The 20964-nt window shown below is 54.4% G+C and overlaps 1 protein-coding gene across 2 annotated transcripts in view; it reads left to right on the forward strand.

The window, feature by feature from the left end:
• The window catches only part of KIF26B (kinesin family member 26B), a 376031-nt gene that overhangs the window by 286039 nt on the left and 69028 nt on the right, over positions 1-20964 (forward strand). The gene's annotated exons all lie outside the window — the stretch shown is intronic.

Here is a 20964-nt window from a genome sequence, read left to right on the forward strand (position 1 = left end):
TTTTCTTTCTCTTTCTTTCTTTCTTCTTTCTTTCTTTCTTTCTTTCTTTCTTTCTTTCTTTCTTTCTTTCAATATCTGTTAAAATTTACTTTTGGAGAGAGGGGAAGAGAGGGAGAGAAACATCACCATGAGAGAGAAACATCTATTGGCTGCCTCTTGCGTGTACCCTCACTGGGAATCGAACCCGCAACCTTTCGCTTTCCCAGATGATGCCCAACTGTAGTTTAGGGCTAAAATACTCACTTTTCACATGAAAGCCCCAAAGTTTGCTGAGGCCACAATGCTTTTACAAGTATGAAGTGAATGCTGTCTTTCCCCCGAAGTCAGTTCTTTCTGTGTCATCTTATTGCTGTTTTTTTCTTTTGTTTACTATCTCACTGACTCCTCCCCTTTCAGAGGTTTTCTCTTGCTTGTCCAAAATTGGCTAAGGAAAAAGAAAGGTCATTTTCTTCTATAAGCTCTTCCTGAAAAGAAAGATTGACATTGTTGGTTGGAGGCCAGCTGTAGACCAGACCTGCATAGTTCCTAGAGACCATTCACTGTGAGCACGTTCCTCCTAGCCCAGGGAGTTGCTTCTGGAGCAGCCGGGGAGGGAGCCTGCGGCCCAGGAGCAGGAGGTGTCCAGCCAGGCCCGGGCGGGCTCACTCCAGCCATCCCGGCTCAGGGCAGCGATCTTCCTGCTCACTGGAGGTCGGCTGCCTGGTGGCCCGCCTGCGGCCCTCCCGTTTGGTGGCAGGGCCATTGGTTTCTCTCGCCTATTTCAGTGGTTGCAACAAGCAGGTAAGCTGCCGTGTCCACCAGCATCGTGGGCGCGAGGGAAGTGGGGGGAGGGGGGCTTCTCTGTTGTCCCAGACATGCCCCCTCCTCGTTCTGGCTCATCGTCATCCCCCTTTGCAAAGAGGGGTGAAAATAGAACAGTGAAGTTTGGGGAAGCATCTCTCTCTCTCTCTTGTCTGTTTTTCAAAGCATAAAATGAAACCAGAAACAGTAGCCTCTGCACGGCCAGGCGGGAGGCAGATTTCCCTCACCGTCCTGACCTTGGACCCTCTCTGCACTCCGACGCCTGGGTGAGTCGGGGTCCAGCAGGCGGTGACCGCAGCAGCGCCAGCTTTCTCTAACTGTCCCCTCGCACCAAGTGACTTTGTTCAAGTCCCAGAGACTCCGTCATGGGGGGAGGGTGTTGGGGAAATGAAGATTTAAAATCGATAATATTATTAGCGCTGTCAGTCTGATAATTTACTCAATGTTCCTGAGAGGAAACCAGTCATTGACAGGGGCCACCTTTGCAGTCAGTTTTGCATTTGTGTGACATTCTCCCTGAAGGACTCTTGTTGAGGGAGTCAGTTGTTGGCAGAAAGTCTGTGACATGAACCTTCTATGCCACTTAGTCTGTCTCCTCCTCATGCTTGCAGGGTGCGTGGGGGGTGGGGGAAGGGGGCTTGCACACCCAGGTCTCTGTAAGATTACACACCCTCCCCTGCACACACACACACACTTGTGTAACTCTGACACACGTCAGGACTTCAAGGAGCTCCCGTCCCTGCACTGGCTGCTGCCGGCACACGTCCGGGAGGGTCACCTTCTAGAGCCGGTCCCTTGAAGCCTTGATTTTGGAAGGGTCCAGCTGGCTAACATGTGCCCCTTTTTCCCCCCAAATACGAACATTAGAAAATGAAATATAAAAATAAAGCCTCCGGGACTCATAAGCACAGGTCGTCATGGAAATGGCCCACCAGGTGTTTCCCCTGCTTTGGGCCTGCCTGAAAAGCAGACCTGGAGTAGTTACCTGGAGCCACTGTCCTGGGCCAGCCAGCACCCACCCACACGGGGGCCTTGTTGTTGCTGGGGTTTCTCTCTCTCCCCCTGCCTTAGTTCCCCTAGACTCCCAGTAGTCACATTCGCCATCGGCTGCCTTTGTGAGAATTTAGTGACTTTTTAAGGGACAAATGTTAACTCTAAGGCCCTCCAAAGAGACCTAGGAGATCAACCCCTGTCCGTGCCACAGCCCCGTGGGAGAAGTTGCCCTGAGCTAGCAGCATGAGCTAGCTGGCCCGCGTCTCGGGCAGAGAGGCCTGCTGGCCCCCTCTGAGCCTGCACTCGGTGCGCCTGGCTGTCGGGTCGGTTTCCCCGGGTCCTCCCCAGGCCTCTTCTGTCTCGTTATATTGATTACATAGCAGGCGTTTCTGTAGGGCTCAGGAAGGGAGGCGCTTTATTGCAGCTCCTCTAAAAAACCCATTTCCACACAAATCACCTCTGGCCTTTTTCGGGTTGGAACATGATTTAGACAAAGAGGAGTTTGTATGTGCCCCTGCCCACCAGACTCTCCTAAGTGGGAGCCTGGGATTTGGAACTTGGAATTTTTCCTGCCGTCTAAATGAGCGCCTTGTTGGCTAGGCTGTTGACACAGTGCAGTTTCTCACATCTCTACAGCATCGGGGGCTGCCGTGGCCCCAGGGACACAAGTCCTCATCGTTACTGACACGAACAACCCTAGTGATGCGTGCATCCTTTTCAGGGCTGATTTTTGCTTCTCAATATCATTTACGATGTGCTTCGGAGCTGAATTTGGTACAAAATTACATACTTGCCCGAAGACGTCATCTGCATCTCACAATTTTTTCTCCGAAAGATGGTTTTTGAGGCAATCTAATGCAAATGTCTCATTTTACAGATCAGAACCCAGACACCTAGAGCAGGGTTCTCAACGGCATCTCTGTGGGCACGTGGCCCAGCTGATCACGTGGTGGTGGGGTGCTGAGCGGCATCCCTGGTGTCTCCCCTTTAGATGCCCATAGCGTCCCCCGAATTGTGACACATGCTGTCTCTGGACTGTGCCAGATGCCCCCAGCCGAGCACCACTGGTCTAGAGGTAGATGCACACGGTGAGGCTGTGACAACGTCAGGGGTGGGACCCAGGTGGCCTGACTCCAGATTCGTCCTGTCTGGGCTGGGCCCCAGGGTTCAGCTCTTGAACTGCCCATAGTGGTTTTCAAGGGCACTCCCATGGCCCCCGAGGGAGGGAAGAGGGCACAGGAGGCCGCGGGACCACGTGCAGGGGAGAGCTTTGTAGGACTCCAGGCAGATGCGTTGGCTCCACCCCATCTCCCGCCCACTGATGGGCCCCGGCCCAGTGATTCGCTGACTCTGCTTCGACGAGGGAACTCCTGCTAGACAGTAGGGCCGATGTGTGCAGATTTAGGGGAGAGAAGACCAGAGGCAGAGGAGGATTCCTCCACGTGTACTGATCATCCTCACACCAGAACCAGGGACTGGCCAGCCCCACGGCAGTGGCTCCACGAGCCTCAGATGGTGAACGTGACTGGTTGTCAGCAAGGTGGGCGTCCATCTGGCTCTGCTCTCCTTCCCCGTGAAGGTCCCGACGCACGGAGTGTCCTTGGCACTTCTTCCTGAGCTGCAACACGCATCCGGTTTGTACAGATTTTTAAATCTGTGTCACTTTGCTCTTGTGGCCTCAGGTGGAGAGGACCCCTGTAGCATGAAATATGTGGACCGTGGCAGGGAGCGAATGCCCCAGGGTTTTGCCAATTTCTGATGGAGAAGCTCAGGTGTGATTGCCAGGGATTTCACAGAAGAGAGGCCAGAGGTTCTCGGGCTGGGCCCGATCCTGGGGCCCGCTGGGAACCTGGGTTCCCGCTGCATAAAGGCTGGAAGGGAGCTTGTTCTAACACTCGCTTACTGAGCCGCCCCTGCCTCCAAGGCTCCGGGGAGCCGGGTCACACTGCCCTTCCTCTGCAGACAGGATTTCGTGAGGTGGCCGTGTCCCCGTGCAGAGCAGAAATTTCACTCGGCTCTCGGAGTCTGTTGTCAAGATGATGCTAGAAATACCGAAATAGAAGCAGAACTTTTGCATGAAATTGCTTTCAGGGAGTTAAATAGGCCCTGAGAACAGAGTTAATGATCTGAGGAATAATAGGTTCTGGTTATGCTGCTAGACTTTGTGGCTTTATTCTAATAAATCATTGCCATGGAGAAAAGTCCTTGCTCAACTCTTCCTGTGCTATTTCTTTTTTTAAAAAAATCTTTCGAATGAACAGTATTCTCTGTGTCTCCAAGTGATTTCCTCCCGGCCACCTGGTCATCATCCAAAGGGAAAAACAAATCTGTTGGTCGTGTGAGCTGCATTTCACCACTGCCCCTCACATGTGGACGGCAGTGCCCCGTTTTCCACCGCAGAAAGGAAGAACACCCTGGAAACTTGGAACAAAGAAAAATTCGTGCTCATCCCCATTTTCCCTCGGGTTCCCTCTGAGGAGGAACTGCGGTGTCTCGTCCCGCTCGGCGAGTGGTGGCTGGGACCGAGTGGAGGCTCCCGCTCGCTGGGTCACGGTGCCCAGCCGTGATTGCCGTCCTGACTCCCATGCTCGGACGCAGGTGCTCTAGCAGCTGGGGGAGAACTCTGATTCTGCCAAAGGATGTCATCTGGTCACAGGCCCAGCCCCCCATGTGCTCACCCAGTGTTCAATACGAAGGGGCCTCTCCCCACTTCCCCAGTTAAGTTCCTCCCTTTGCCTTAAAATATCAAAGTCAGAGTCTCCATCCCCATCCACTCTCCCCCCCCCCCGCCCCCTCTCCCCAGCAGCCCGCGCCTGCACGCCGAGGGAAAGACGAGGGCAAAAGATGCTTCCTGAGCATCCAGGTGCCTCCATCAGGGTCCTGATACGCAAAGGGGTGTGAGCCCCAAATTGGGGGTTTTGAGAAGAGTTGAACAAAAGGACTGTTTATGAAAGGACCAGAGCAGCAGCCCCTCGCTAGTGACCCAGAGGGCCGGCACCCCTAGGCCTGAGGGGCAGAAGAAGAACTGTTTCTGAGCCAGAGGGACAGTCGTGAGCAGGGGCCTCCCGACCCACCTTCCTCTCCGTCCAGAGGGTGAGCGGCCCCCCTCCCCGGGCACTGAGCAGGGTGAAAAGGGCGGACGGAGCATCCGGAGGGCACGGGGCGGGTTGGGGGTGGGGAATTGGCCCAGCATGGACCAGGCTGATGCTCTCAAAATCGCCCTCCTCCCACGCTGAGACTGAAAGCCATCCCTGCTTTCTCCCTGCCACCCCTCCTTGTCCTCGACAGACATGGCTCACAGCTCCTACCCCCTGCCTCCAACCCCCGCCTCACCTGCCATTTCCCATCTTGTTTGCTGCCCTCATCTGTGCTAGAATAACGGACAGAGAAACCAGAGGCTGTTCCAATCGCCTCGCTCGCTGCTGACAGCACGAGGCCTGCTCTGCCGTTCGAGTGGCTCAGACCCGCAACAAGGGTCTCACTCGGAGCCTCACTGCATCCGTTTTCCTCGGTGCGGAGCATCTCCGCCAGCAGCCCCGTCTGACCAAGTTCTGGCTGCGCGGGACACGGGGACCCGGCGATGGCTCTGGCCCGCTCATCAGCCAGGTCGCCCACATGCAGGTCGCACCTGTGGGGAGATACCAAACTGCATGCCCTTCCGAGGTCAACCCGTCCCGCACTTTCAGTAACATGTAGGAAATTGTTTCTTTAGATACGATACTGATGCCCAGGAGACCTGCGTGAGTTGGTGCTGCCTGGAAGGGTATCCCCCAGGCTCTCTACTCCCAGTTTTTCCCCAAGTTCAAACCAAGGGCTATTGAGGAGACTTTGCCCTAGATCAGAGTAGCATTGGGTTCACTGCAAATACATGCTTACTCATTATAATGATAAAGATAGACAGACAGACAGGTAGGGGTGTGTGTGTGTGTGTGTGTGTGTGTTTTGAAGAGTGGGGTCACTTTGTTTAGAACCATTCTTTCTTTTGCCTTGACCTACTTCTATGGGCAAGATGGCTGCGGGGAGGTTCAGTCCTGGGGTCCTCAGTTCTTGGAAGAGTTCATGACTGCAGACTCCTCAATCCCTTGCTTTCGGGTGGCAAGCCATTCAATGGGGAGGGCACCAGGTGCAGATGCTACGCACAACATCCGAGTGTTGAACTTGGGTGCACACTTTAGCTCTTTGGGTCTCGGGAGTCATACCTGCAAACACCACAGTAAGCATGAAGTGGCTGTTACCGTCCAGCTGAGCGATGGGAGGGACTTGACCATTTTACTGGAAGCCGTCCTATCTCAGGCACATATGAGAAGGCAGGGTTTATTATTTTGGGAAAAGACAATAATCCTGGGAAGAAAGGAAGACGGCAGGAGAAGAGGAAGACCGAAGGGGTGGTGGAGTGACTCCATGAACAAAGCTGTGGGCGAGGCTACAGGGGCTGAGCACGGCTGCTGAGGCCAGGACACGGTGGACGTTGCTCATCCAGAGGGTCACTGGGAGTCGGAGCTGACTCAAGGGCACGTAAGGCAGGTGTAACCATTACGTCCAGGCCACCTTTGGGACTTACGCCAACACCGTTGTGGCCATTAGAAGCCAGATCCGTTGGACACACAAGGATGAAAAAGGGTGTTGAACGTCGTGTGGCCGTGGTGCCACCCCGAGCCTTCCGGGATGTGTCTGCTGAGTGATCACCAGGTCCCCTTCACGGAGAGCCCACACCTGCTGTGAATTTACCCAGGGGGTCATTGCATTCGGCAGCCTGTCGGTGAACTTCCCAGCAAGGATTTGAACATCAGAGCAGAACAGTTTCGAGAGGCTTGTTCCAGTCTGTCGAGTCAATAACTTACGATTTTTGAAAATCCCCGAATACAAATTTACACAATTTTGAGTTGTTTTACAACGTATCAGGCCATTAATTTACGTTCTAATAGTCCCTTAATATACTTAATCACAGCCTGCGCTTTTCTGAAGTAATGAAATATGTTTCTGCAGGCGGGAGCACGGCAGCCCAAGGAAAAAGCGACTTCAGGGAGTTCTGTAAAAGTCTCCAAAGCGCCCGTAAATATGTGCAGCGGGAGGTCTGCGTTGTGCACAGTTTCCATGCCATAGGCGGGGCTGGATCTAAGGGTTCCTGTGTGTCCTCCTGCCTTGTCCCTCCAGGCAGGCGGTTTGGGTACGACCTCCACCTGGAGCCCGGCTCGAATCCCCTTTCTGCTGCTGCTTCCCGTGAGACCTTAGGGAAGCCACTTTGCTCCTTGGGACCTATTTCTTACATCGTAGTGAAGGCCTGCCATATAGGGCAGCTGGGAGTGTTGGCACCAGGCAGAGGGAAAGGCCTGGAAAGATGCTTGTTGAGTGGGGACCGCGTGCAAGGACTGGCACCGAGTGTAAGGGTCGGCAGCGTGCTCTGACCTCCCCCTCCCCCTCCAGACACCCTACACACACTCGTCCCATAGAGAAGCCAGAAGTCAGAACACACTTGCTCCCGTATCTTTCGTAAATTCAGCTACACCCCCTGCCCTGCCAGCCAGCATAACTGCCACCTCCCACCCATCCCCCTAAAAATATAAGAGGTCAGAATCTAGGCAGCCTGCTTTTATAACATTTCCAACCCCTGATCTACTTTGTCATTATTATTTATAGGGTCCTCTTCCTCTTCCTTCGTCTCTCCTTTTATTTCTCTGTGTACCCTCACCTAGAACCTCCCCCAGGAAAAATCCCATTCCGGAACACTTCCGCCTCTCCTTTCGAACTCTCCGATCTGAGAACTGAGCTCCCCCTGGGTGGAGGGCACCGTCAGGGCCCCCCTGGGGATAAGAGGATGAATAAGATACAGCCTGTCCTCCAGAGCACTCACAGTTCTACCAGTTCGAATATGAGTTTTTTTTGCCTGGAGCGTACCCACCAAATCTGAGCCACCGCAGTGGCCGAGAGCCGCTCTCGCAGACGCCACCCTCCTGTCCCCACCCAGATGTCCCGACCCTCGACTCTACCTTCTGGGGAAAATCCATTAGGGTCCCATTTACCCCAGTTTTATAGATGAATGCTTCTTATAGTGCATGAGAGTTTATTAAATCAGTTCATTGTGACTGGAGACCGGGAGAGCCCTCCCTGCTGCCGCCTGAGGGCCCTTCGCCATCTGGACTGCATTGTAGGTGGATGGCATATGATGAGATCTCCTGGCTCCTGAACGGCCTATGAGGTGGGTCTGGGTTGCGTCATCATCCTCACGCTCAGTGTGTCAAAGTGGAGACGAGTGGCCAGAAGGGGGCACGTTTTCACGCACCCAACAAAGAAGCACTAGCCACTGCCCCACCCAGTTCGGAAATACTTCCACCAAGTTCAGACTTCATTCTGGGTGGCCTGTGACTGAGAACAGAGGATCCCTCCCTGGTGATTGTCTTCCTTAAGTCTTCTGCTGAGTTGAATAACTTCCTTTTCCACATGTAATAAATATTGACCACCTTACCCAACCAATACATGCTTATTGATCCTAGAAAATGTTTAGTAAAACTGTTAAACATTGTCCTCAAACACACACTCGTGCACAGAGGGCAGAGCCAGGGTAGCATTCTGGGGTGGGGGGGGAGGATGTGGTTTTGAAACAATGATTGATTTTTCTCTAATATTGATTTCCCAATGAGTATGATTTTAATCAGATTCCAAATTGGTTTTTGAGGAAGGAAGGAAAGAGTCTACTGGGAGGGAGTGTTGGCTTGGATGTCATGGCGAGGAGTTTCTGTGTCCGTGACTTGGCCCCAAAGCAGCAGGAGGCGAAAGCTGCAGAACCAGGCATGGGCATGGGTACAGGGGCTGGGTTACCTGTAGGAGAAAAGTTGCTTAGACACATCTTATTTCACTTAAGAACTCACGAGTTTCCCTCAAGTAGAACTACTGTGGAAGGGAGTCAGAAGCCACTTCTATTTTAACAGCACACACAAGAAATGCTCTTTCTTTAGCTACCAGAATCTCTAAACTCAATCGGACTGTCATTTTCCCAGGATATACCAGTCGTCGCATGGGTTGTGGTTTTGACTCCCAACGGAGTTTGCGGGAGAGACTCCGTGCGGAGGGAGCCAGCGTATTTCCCGAGGGGGTGAGGCCTGGACCACCAGCACCAGCCGGAGCTTGCTAGAAATGTACCTTCTCTGGGCCCGCCCCAACCCGCCGACTCCGGATCTCCGGGAGGGGGCCCCAGCAGTCTGGGGTTCGACAAGTGATTTCAGTTTGAGTCGTTTGCTCTTCTTCAGTGAGAAAGCATGAGCTTTCTCTGTGAACTCAGTTCCTAGGGACCTATAGTTACCCAAACAAAAATGTGCCTTGAGAGACCATGTTAGCTGGCCAACTGCCTGGCGAGAGTTTACTAAGGAAAGAGCATGTGCTCCGTCTGCACCTTGTATGATGGAAACCCACGTGCTTGGCCGGTGTGGCTCGGTTGGAGACTCGTCCCATGCATCAACAGATTGAGGGTTCAAGCCCCGGTCAGGGCACATCCTTCTCACATTGATATTTATCCCCCCCACCCCTCTCTCTCTCTCTCATATCAATAAGCATGTCCTCAGGTGAGGACTTAAGAAGAAGAAAGAAGCCCAATCGCTACCTGGGAATAGGGAGCAGATTCAGGAAAGAGAAATGGCCAGTGGGCGAGCTGATACACAATGCACCGCTTCTGTCTCCTCTCCTCTGGGGAGGGGAGAGGTTTCTCTATCGGGCAGCTCCAAGCGACCGCTGACACAGCCCGCTCCACGCTCAGTGCAGAGTGGCCCACGTCCCGTGGGTTCATGTGCTCTCCCGTAACACGTGTCTTCCCGGGAGGCCTGAAGCACGTCTGTCTTTGGCTCTCGTCTCAAGTGCAAATATTTAGGCGTGTTTGCTCTGCTAGGTAAGGAGAGCGCCTTGCTCATTGGCATTTTAATATTTGTTTGTTCGCTGACTGATTCATTATTCTCCTCGGCAAGTCACAAGGCAGACCCTCACACCACGTGCACACGCTCAGCACACCCCTAACTCTCCATAGTGTGTCATCCGCACAAATCCCACAGCCAACCCGCTGAACAAGGGGGTGGCACATTTTAAATGTCGTGCTGTAGAAGCACAGGTTGCACGGGGGTTAGGAGTTCCTAACAGCCCCCGTTGGAAGGATGGCAGAGGTGGTGTGGGCTCCGGTTTACCAACGGAGGAGTCGTGACCCCGGAGCTGTGTTCTGGGGCACAGCCACGGGAACCTCCCGGCCACCTGCCCTCTGTGCCCCACAGTGGCTCCCCACTGTCCGGGTTCAGTACAGACGTTTTAGCTCAGAAAAGGAGTCTCTCTCCAACCCAACACCCACCTATTTTTCCAGCTGAATTGCATATCCCTCTTCCACCCTGCCCACTCTGAATGACATCGGAGGGAAATCACAAAATGACACTCGTGTGCCAGGCCCTTGGCCGGGAGCTTCACGGGCACCATCTCGTGAAATCCTCGGAACTGCTCCCGCGAGGTGCAGACACTATTATGGGCTCCGACGTACAGATGAGGAAGCTGAGGCATGGCGAAGCTAAGGAACTTGACCCCATGGCTCCTTGCGGCCTCCACAGCTCTCCCCGCTCACGCTGCCCCGTGTGCCTGGGCCCTGCCTCGGGTGTCCGGCTGACACTGACTCTTCTTCAAGTCTCACTGGACACCTCCATGAAACCTTTTCTGGTGCCTGCCCTCCTAGTGGAAATGCCCCCCCCCGCATAAGGGCCCTTATAGCCCCATACAGAAAATTTTGTACCATTCTGTTACACTCCTTTCTTAGCTCATACACGGTAAGCCCCTTGAACACAACAGCTGGATTTTAAGCTCTTTGTAAGCTCTGAGCCTTGCACAGTAGCTGGCCCGGATTAAGGGATACTCAACAGATGCTGGATGAATGAAGGAAGGAGTGGATGGAGGCTTCCTGACCCCCAGCCTGGGCGTTTATCCACTGGGATAGTTTGCTGGGGTTGGGGGTGGGGTCAGCAGTCTGGGAGAGTCCCCAGTGATTGCTTGGTCAACTCTGTGTCCCCTGGCCAAGTCTCTTCTAGCCTGAGGTTTCCGAGTCCAAACAGGATGGACTGAGCATCATGCTCTGAAAGGGGACAGAGCTCAGACTCTTTGGAACTAGAAACAGGGCAGATTGCGGTGGGTTCACCTAGAGGGCAAAACGAAACCATCGCAGATAAGCCGGAGCCTAGGAACGAGGCTCCCTGGTGGGGGCGCCGCAGCAGTAGAGCCGGGTCCAGTCTACGGGCCCGTGATGAGGGCGCCTCCTGCATCCGCACCCTTGAGGACCGCTGATTCCGCCCAGTGCAAAGGGCCTGTGCAGGGTGCTGGTGGGACCCGAGCCAAGTTCACTCTCCTAGCTCAGCAAGCTGCAGCCGCACCCCGTCCATCCCTGCGCACGATAAATGCTTCGGACACAGCCTGATGGGGAGGCTTTTCAGTTCTCAAATGCAGGAGCCCACCTGGCCGGTCGGGTGCCTTTCATCAAAGGTTGCCGAAGCCCCTCAGTCTCAGGGAGTTCTCCCCTCCCAGGCCTCCCCCCAGCCCTCGCCTCCCAGGCCCAGAGGACTATTCTTGTTGGAATGCAAGTATATATCTTTTTAAAATTTTATTTATTTATTTTTAGAGAGGGAAGGGAGGGAGAAACAGAGAAAGAGAGAGAGAAACATCAATGTGCAGTTGCTGGGGGCTGTGGCCTGAAACCCAGGCATGTGCCCTAACTGGGAATCGAACCTGCGACACTTTGGTTCACAACCCTTTGGTGCTCAATCCACTGAGCTACACCAGCCAGGGCTGGAATGCAAATATATATCTTAATGTGTTGCTTTTTTTTCTCCAATCCTTACCATATGCACACTGCAGAAGACTGCAGTTAGGAAAATATCCCATTTACTTGGTACTTGTTTCCCTGACCTCCCTCTGGTTCTCCACAAGCATTCTAAGAAAGAAGTAAAGAGAAAGCGCATCCTCCAAGTAATCTTCCATATTAGAATTTTCCATTCTGCTTTGAACGAGAGTCCTGATGCCTGCAAGGGCTTCTGGGCCAAGGCGGAGAGGCAGTTACGGAAGTCAGAGGTGGCGGTGGTTCGCCTGTGGTCTGAGGGGGCACAGGGCGGGGCTCAATAGTATTTGCTTCTTTACCCCCAGCTGCTCTCTCTCACCCCTCTTCTTATCACGTGTCCTTCACCTCTGACCCCTCCGGGGTTCCAGGTGCATCAGGTCCCACCCAGCCCTCCAATGGGATGGAGCAGCGAGCTGGGGGTTCGTTGGAGCTACGCTGAGAAATTCACACAGCTTTGCTTCTAACCCTAAACCTTAACCTTGGAAGTTAATGGGTCTGACATGGAAATGCCACCGTTTCCCTTTGGCTTCATCTGCAGTCCCTACTGCTCCTCCTCCCTCCCCCCTCCTCCTGGTCTCTCTCTCCCTCACAGCCCCGGCCTGGGCGGGGCGCCTAGTGTGGGTTTCCTGGGTATCCAGTGACCGGGGACAGGGCGTGCTGGAGGGTGCGGGCCTTTGGAGGAGCAGGCAGAGAGAATTGGGGTGACACTGGCTAGTGCAGCTGTCGTTGGACTTCCTTAATCTTCCCGAAGAAGAATGAAAATCTCTAAGACTGACCATGGGTCCCGGGGTGTGGGGCAGGCATTGGCATGAGGTCTTCCTCCTTCCTCCTTCCTCCTTCCTCTCCTTCCGTCTCTTAGCGGGAGGCGGCCGTGAGCCTGTGCAGTTCGGCACGGCGGTCCATTGGGCACATGTCAGGCTTCAGTGAAAGTTACATTTGAGCAAAATCCAATTTTAAATTAAACTTTAAATTTAAAAAGCCTTTAAGTTTTAGCAAAGACTACTCTGGATTTCAGCCCCTCGGCCCCAGCACCCCTCAGATGCTTTTTTTTTTCCCCACTGGGAGAGGTCCTTCCTCCTCCTCTTCCTCCTCTTCCCTGGCGTGAAGGCTGCAGAGCTGGGGCCAGAGAAGCAGCCCAGGCTGGAGTGGGCACGTCCGTGGCTTCCCTAGGAGGGGACTCCCCATGCCTGCACCCACCCAGCCCCCCCAGTGGGCCCTGGGACTGGCGTCTTGTCTCCCAGCCCCGAGCATGCGGTCCCCCTGGCTGGAAAGGCCTCGGTGCTGAACTGAGGGGTCCGGTACTAGGTCACCTGCCACCCGCCCCAGGAAGCCCTGAGAACCCAGGGGAATGCGGGCACCTGCACAGGCCTCAGCCACACATAGAGGAGCACAGGCATCACCCCATGGGTGATGCGTGTGTTTAATAGAACTTACCAGCCAGCCTAGACTGTTTGACAAAGGACACACACTTAAAGTGATGACTACCCTTTTTGATTTCGATCCTATCACGGCGCTTCACAAATTCCCATGGTGCATCTGGTGGCTGGCCTTTGTAGGCAGTCACCTGACTGGGGCACCTGACGTACGTTCAGAGTCTGGGTGCTGTTATTTACGCAGGTCAAAGGCTGGAAGCAGTGGGATATTGAAACTCCTGGGACCCAGGGAGAAGCCGGCAGCGAGGCGGGAAGACGCTAAATCAAGTGTCAGGTTACTAGCAAGCCGCAGTTTTCGCCCTGATGACAAAGCAGGCTTCCCTTCCTTCCCGCTGTCTTCCGGGCCCACAGCACCTCTGTGGGGGCAGAGGCAGCATTTCCCGAGTGCTTGCTGTTTAATGACAGACCTGGTAGCACTCCCGTCACAACGCATGCGTGGGCTTCCGTGCTACGTGGGCCCTTTATGGACAGAAAGGACCAACGTCCAGACCAGGGGCCTCTGGCAGAGTCCCGTGGAAGCAGTGCCCGTCGCTCGAGGCCGCCTCCACAATCCCTTCCACGCGGGTTTACCTCTTCGCTGGGGATTTCAAAAGAGGAAACAACCACAGGAACCCCAAACTAACCATCCTCGTTTTGCTACCAGTGCTCAGAAAGATCTCCATTTGTCCCTGATCCAAGATTTACCAAAAATGAAGCAAAAAGTGAGTGTGGGTGGAGGCTGGAGGACCCAAGCTTTCCCTGGAATCTATAAAACCCGGGCGGCCCTGGGCCAGCATGGAACCGGCTGGAGCTCCGTGCGGCTTGGTGGGTGGCGGTTCCCCCCTCGGGCCTCTCGTGTGGGCATCAGTGATGAAGAACCTGGTAACTTGAGTCCCCTGACCTCCTGGGTCAAAGGTGGGTCCAGGGAGAGCAGGGGTCATCTGTTAGATTCTCGAGGAACAGGGTATGGTGGCAACTGTTATTTACCAAGGACCTACTGTGTGTTAAGTACTTAGATTATTTGCTTAATAATCTTATAAATCCCTCCAGATTGTGGTTATTATTCTCATTTCAATGATGAGGAAAATAATACATCCAGCCTTGGCTGGGTGGCTCAGTTGGTTGGAGCATCATCCCATATACCAAAAGGTTGTGGGTTCGACTCCCAGTCAGGGCACACACCTAGGTTTCGGGTTTGATCCCCAGTTACGGCACATGTGAGAGGCAACTGACCAATGTGTCTCTCTTGCTCTCGCTCTTTCCTTTCTCGTCTCTCTGACATCAATAAGCATATCCCCAGGTGAGGACTAAAACTTTTTCTTTCAAATAGTACATTTGTAGTTGCAGCGCTACTGTTACAAAGTGGTGATAGACAGTAGTTGCTGAGTGCCCGCGACGTACCGGCACTGCCGCTGGGGGTCTCACAGACGCCTGAGCTGCTAGGCAGCGCTGTCACTGTGACTAGGCTGCAGGTGCAGCACGTGTGAGTGACATCACTGTCCCCAGACACACATCGGCCAAGGCACGGCCAGAACTCACACCCAGGCCACCTGTCCCCAGCTCCAGGGCACACTCCACACGCTCACAGGGAGGACACACGGATCGCCGGGGTCCTTAATATCCAAGAGGGTCCCCCCCAGCGATGCCTCCGGCTCCCAGGTCCGGCTTCCCTTCTGGCCTGAGGATGCGCGAGCCTTAGCATGCCTGTGCCACTCGGCTCATCCATCTGAAATACGCCCCCTCGTGCAGTGAGCTATGACAGGCGACCCTTCCTAATGATGGGCTGCTGTCAGAGCTCCCATCTTTGCTGACAGCCCAGGCCCTGAAATGTACCTGTCTCCACCCTCACAGCCCGGCCGCTCTCCCCAGCCTGCTAATTGGAGGGAGGGACCTGCTCCCAGAGGCTGCCCACCAGGGGCAGTGCCCCTCCAGAGGAGACTTTTCTCCTGGCTTTATGCTCCCTGCAGAGCCGAGTCCCCTGGTGGGCTCCCCTGGTGACAGATGCCTGGTGATGGAGTGCTTCGGGGAATGTCCCTTCCCCTCCACTCCCTGAAGCACTTCTTGACTGAGTGCATCTCATTACTGGGCTCCACTCACTGGTCTTGCCCATGTCATCCCGCCCTTAGCTTCATTGTGTCACCGCTTGTCACCTTCCCCAGCCTGGCGTTTAGTAGTAATGCTCATCTTCCCTCTCTGGTGGCCTCGCCGCTTGTCATTTGCTGTCTGGCACCACATGTGCTCGCCCACCAGCACCTCTGAGAAGCCAGCTTCCCCCAGCGCTGGGACAACCCCTACCCGGCTCCTCAAAGGTGGCTCTGCCGTGGTCCGGGCCCAGGCAGAGAGGTTCTGGCCCTGCTGGTTTGGGCGGGGAACAGCGCACCCCTGGCTCCCACCCAGGCCACTCACTGCAGAGAGAGCAGGTGACAGGCCACCTGCCCTTCACCTTTGCAGGGCTTCCGACAAGTCACTGAAGTCCCCCTGGGCCTTCAAGTTGAAGGGGGCAGAGGTGATCATCATCCTAATGGTATTTCCGTAGCAAAGCTCAGGGAGCCGAATGGAAGTAAGGCAGTCCTTAGTAAACGCAGAATCTGCAAAATGTCTAAAGAAGGGGTGGCGGTGGTGTGGAGGGCTGATTGAGTGACCGAGTCGCTGATTGTGTCCAGAGCGGACACCCTGCCCCAGAATAGGCCCAGAGTGCTCTGGATACCCCGCCCGAAACTCGGCACGGGGTCCGACACTCCGGACGTCCTCCAGGCGGACCTAGCCCTGTAATCGTTGACCAGGTCGTGTGGGATTGTTACTGTGTTTTATGCAAAGACACGCACTCCGATTTTGTGTTGCTCTGTAACTAACGACTAAACTGTGCCTAGAATCTCTGGCGTCCCCTCAGTTGCAGATCTGTGATTCTTAACAGTAACTGTGTTTCCACGGAGCACAGACATTGCAGGATGGGGTTAAAAGCTCCCTCTGTGAGTTTGGGGGCGCCACTGGCTTGGTCCCTCCTCCCCGCACTTCCTGGTCATGGAGTGACTGGAGACCTCCAAGGGTATTACTATTTGGCAGATAATTCTTGTGGTCTAAAAAAAAAAAAACAACATCTGGAACGTTTTTGCCCCATGAAACCAACAAGATCTTCCTTCAGGAAAAGTAATTTCAGATCATTTCTAGAAACTGTGTTAGAAAAGTGTTGAAACCTCCTCCTTTTTATAAAACCCAATTTTCTTTCCTCCCGGAACATCTTTGCCTCTCTCTCCCATCATGTTAAGTGGACGCGCTGGGTAAATTAAAGGGGAAGGGAGGGTCTTATTTATGGGGCTCAGTGGGCCCGTGGTGGGCTCACAGAGGAACTCACATGATATTATAAAGAGAAAAGTACTATTTAAATAATGGCTGGGAAATTACACCCTGCGTCCCTTGCAGGGTGTTTCAGATATTGGCACTTCATCAAAATCCTTCACAATAGCTCTGTCAGAGCGCCCCAAGCCCAGGGGGACGGGAGGGTCGCTAATTTCTTGGTAGATCAGAAAAGCGCACGTGTGCAGAAGAGAGCAGATGGAGGCGTGTACGCTGTTTCAAGTCCCTGTCTCCCCACTCATCTTATTTTGAGCGGCTGGAGGATTTCCCTGAAGTGACTAATGGACCCTAAGTAGGCAGTGGGAGCCCGCTCATCACACTGATAAGACGGAGAAGAAAGGAATAAAACAGGGGAAATTCCACACTTAGCTTTTAGATGCTCCGACCAAATTTTACATGGGTTACTCACCTCGACAAGTATGTAAGCAAACCACACCGTCTTATTTCATTTGCGGGGGAAGGGAAAGGGGGAATAATTTGTTCTCTCTCTGGTTGCCAAGGATGTGCATGTTTATTAAAGAATTTTTTTGCCTTAATTTTTAGAATTAAGCTTAGGAGAAAGGCTTCGGATGTTATTAATTTGATCTAGAAAGGGATATGAATTCCTCCCCCCATCCTTCTTCTCTAGAACAATCGTTTACGTTGGTATATGTTGCTTTGTGTCTGCTTGTTTCTTCACCACTGTCCTCCAAGGGACGTGGCACCACCGTCCCATTTTAGGGATAAGAAAACCAAGGCCCACGCCTTAGGTCGCACAGCCACTCAGTGGCGGTGACGTTTGGATTAGAACCCAGTCTCCCGGCTCCTCACCCGCTGCAGGGACCCCGTACCCAGGGCCTGTAAGAAGGGAGGTAGAGTCGTTAGACACAACAGACCCTTTTGTTACCCCTCCTCCGAGGGGTAGCACCGAGGACAGCCCGGTGCCCCTTCTACGTTCGCCCCTGGCTGTCATCACGCAGGGCCTGGGGGTGTCTGCTTGGTCTTTGGTCCACACCTTGGCTCTCCCATCTAAAGTAGAGGTCTCCTGGGGGCGCCAGGGTGGTCAGGGTTCCCGTGGCTCCCACTCAGCGGGAGGACCCCCAGCATCGCCACCGCTGCGCCCGGCCTTGGTAGAAGGGACCCAGGTCCCTGGAGGAGCGGTGTCAGCAGCTAACGGCTCTGCAGTTCAGCTGCTCTGTCTCCTCGGGTGACTCCTGTGGTGTTGGAAGTCCGCTGACAGTCCCGCTTTTTCTGCTTTCCCCTCCCTTCTTCCTGCTGGTGGGATTGGATGGACCGTCTCATTTCCCCCTGACTTGCCTTGGAGAACAATTTCCAGCCTCATTGCAGAAACTTAAGAACAGATGTGAATGTTTAAAGACAATTCTGGTACTGCCAGGACTGAGGCAAAAGGGATGCTAAATGGTCTTTCTGGTCAGGTGACCTGAGGCCACCTGGACCAGTTTCTACTAAGCTTATTAAAAATATCCGTGAACTTGAACATCGGTGTAAAGAGAATCAAAACATGGAAATGCGAAGGCGGAGAAGGATGCTGGAGGTTAGTTTACGTGGCAGCCTTCGTGGCAGACACGCTGTCCCTGAGCGTGTACTGCGGTCGAGACTCCGGCAGGGACCAGTCACTGTTCCACGCGCGTCTGTGAGGGCCTTCACTGTGGGGCCCACGGAGGACTTGAAACAAACTCACGCACCACAAGGATTGCGAGGTGCCCTCCTTCTGCCACCACTGCACCGTCATCTGCAGTCTGTCTCCCGCTGGCGAGGGATCCTTCGAATGGTCCGGTTTACCCCGAGCCCCTGAGCTCCACAGTCGGCCTCCCCGACAGCCTGGGAGAGAGACCGGCAGCAGAGAGCCGCCTCGGTCTGCACCCTGTTCCCTCACTCTGCGGCGAGGGACAGGCAGGGGTGTCTGTCTGCGTGATCAGTGTCCGTGGGGCCCCGCGGCCGTGTGGCCATCGGCATTGCCTTTACCTGCACGCGCTGTCTCCCTCTCGGTGAGCGTCTCACCAATCCCACCGTGCCCTGCAGGAGGACGTGCGCAGGTGATGAGCGAGCAGGACGTCAGGACAGCTGCTGCCCAGAGCAAGGGCTGTCTCTCACCAACCCCTGACTAATTAGGTAGACGAGGCAAAGGGAGGCCTCATCCAGTGAGATCCTTGCTGGAGGCAATGAATCGGGGTGTCAGGCCCTCCTCCCCTCACCCCCCACCCACACACACTGTGCCTTTAGCTGTCAAGGTCTCCGCCATGGGCAGTGACTGCTGAATGCCTCCTTTACTCCGGGGGCTGGGGAGAGGCTGAGCCTGTTAAGACTGCAGTCGTCCCTGAGCTGCAGGGACAGGAGGGGGTGGAAGTAGGTGTTGCCAGGAACCTGCCAGGGTTTGCAACAAAAGCAAGAACTTCTGGCAAGGAGTCCGGGGCTTTTCTTGACCCCGAGGGGTATCTCCTGAGCGTTCAAATTACTGAGGATTAGACAGGAAGGGGAGGGCTGGACTACAAGAGTAATAGCACAAAGGAGGTAAAGCAGAAAAACCCAGCTTCCTTCCTTTTAGAAGGAAAAATATCCATGTATTTAAGTGAATTGCAAGGGGAAGAATGGCAGGCAGCATTTCCTGCAGCCCAGAGTTCAGTGAGCTTTTAGAGCAGCGTGGATGGATGTCCTTGGCCAGCCAGCGGCTGGAATCCTCAGCCTGTCTGCAGGAATTCAAGTGCATGCTTGGAACTTCATTAAGATGCAGGAGAATTCCTCTCTGACAAATGATTCACTAATTCAGCCCCTTCTCTCCTGCTTTTCCTCGTAGGCCCATGCGTGGCTTGGCTCATATTTTACATTCAGCACCTCTAGTTACCCCGAAATTGCATGTGAAATTGTGAAATGGAAAAGCGGTGGGCCATGTGACTCCATCAGTTCTGCCTGGCATGGCATCGGCCTTGACGTGTGCCGTTCAGAGGCTGGGCTGCATGGGGGCCTCGCTTACCGAGGGCCTGGGGGCCCCAGACCCCTCCCCAAAGCTGCCATTTGAAGACGAGCTCTTAGCATGCCTGCTGTGTAAATGGGACCAATCGATAGAAACGAAGGGGACTGAAGTAAGATTAGGGACACTGGCAGTGAACGAGAAAATTGCCAGAGCGGATGTAGACAGACGGTGGGGGAGGGGGGTTGCCGTCCCGTGCAGGCCGGCCGTGGGACGTGACACTGCTGCACTAGCAGGAGCACTTGTGAGGCCCGGTGCCAGGGCCCAGCCCGGCCTGCAGCGAGCCCACCCTGCTGTGACCCGTGGCACCCAGAGTCCAGGACAAGGGGTTCCAAAAGCTCACCGGTAGCACCGTGGTTGGGAAGTGCCAGGATATTGTGATTCGGAGGGAACAAGTATAGAGAGGAGGAGGAAGGGGAGGAAGAGGAAGAGGAGGAAGGGAGACACCCACTCTGGGATGCAGGGCCCGCCTGTGCTCAGTACTGCACACGCCAACTCCTTTCATTCCTACAACAGACCCACGAGACAGGCCTTGTGACTCCTACGGCACAGGTGGGGAACCCGAGCCCTCCCCCCCCAGAAGTCCGGCTGTGTGGGGGAGGGGTGGTTGGCATATGGGGAAGAGTGGGCTTTGGGGTCAGCCAGCGGGAGGGGAAGAGCCCAGCCTCAGCATCCACAGGTTCAGTGATTTGGGACAAGTCACAGTGATTTGCAACGTGCGTTTTCTCGTCCGTTAAGTCTGGGCAAGTGCGCCCACACCCTGGCTCCGGGAGGGGTAAATGCGATGCTGTGGACAGCGGCACGGCCCTAGCTCGCCACAGACCCTCAGGGGATGGCAGGGATCGTCATGTGACCTCACCGTGGGAGAACCTAGACTTGCCCCCTGGGAGGTGGGCCTCATCCCAGCATTGTGCCCCGTCCACCATGCCCCTGGCCTCTGGTCCCACACACGAGTCCTGTTCTTCAGTGACGAGGACAGCTGGGCCCAACACCCTACGAGTTCTTTACATTTCAGCTTTGTACGCTGCGAATCAGTTCCCACGCCTCGGTAGGCAGGGCTGGTGGGCGGGAGGATGCCCGCACTCCGCGATGCGCGATAGATTCTGTAGGTTCTTTTCTGAGCGCGCCTGTGTGTGTGAAATATTTGATTCAAAGACTTCCAGCCTCCTCCCTAAAGCTGCATCACTGAGATTATATCAGACCTGGCCATGGTTGGATAAAGAGGGCAAGACACAGAGAGGAATTTAAAAATAACCCCGTACAGAGCTTCAGAATTTGCTCCATCCCGTTACAAACATTACCTATGTCTGTCTGTCTGCCCTGCTAGCTTATGAACCCCAGATCTTTGCATCCCCAATGCCCAGTGCCTGGCACATAGTAGGCATTCAACACAGTCGGACTGCACCTGCAATGTAGTAACAAGGGGCTGGCAAGGCAGGAACTGCTGTCCCTTTTCCTGGGACTTGAGGCTCCAGAGCTGTGTGGCTTCAGCTTCACTTCCACAAGTTCATGTTCGGTCTTGGGGGTGGAGCCGAGTGGGTCAAGGGCGCCTAAAGTGTCCACGTTCAACTACTCAGGGGGTGGGTCAAAGG

Source organism: Phyllostomus discolor, chromosome 15 (genome assembly GCF_004126475.2).
Source record: "Phyllostomus discolor isolate MPI-MPIP mPhyDis1 chromosome 15, mPhyDis1.pri.v3, whole genome shotgun sequence".
NCBI lineage: Eukaryota > Metazoa > Chordata > Mammalia > Chiroptera > Phyllostomidae > Phyllostomus > Phyllostomus discolor.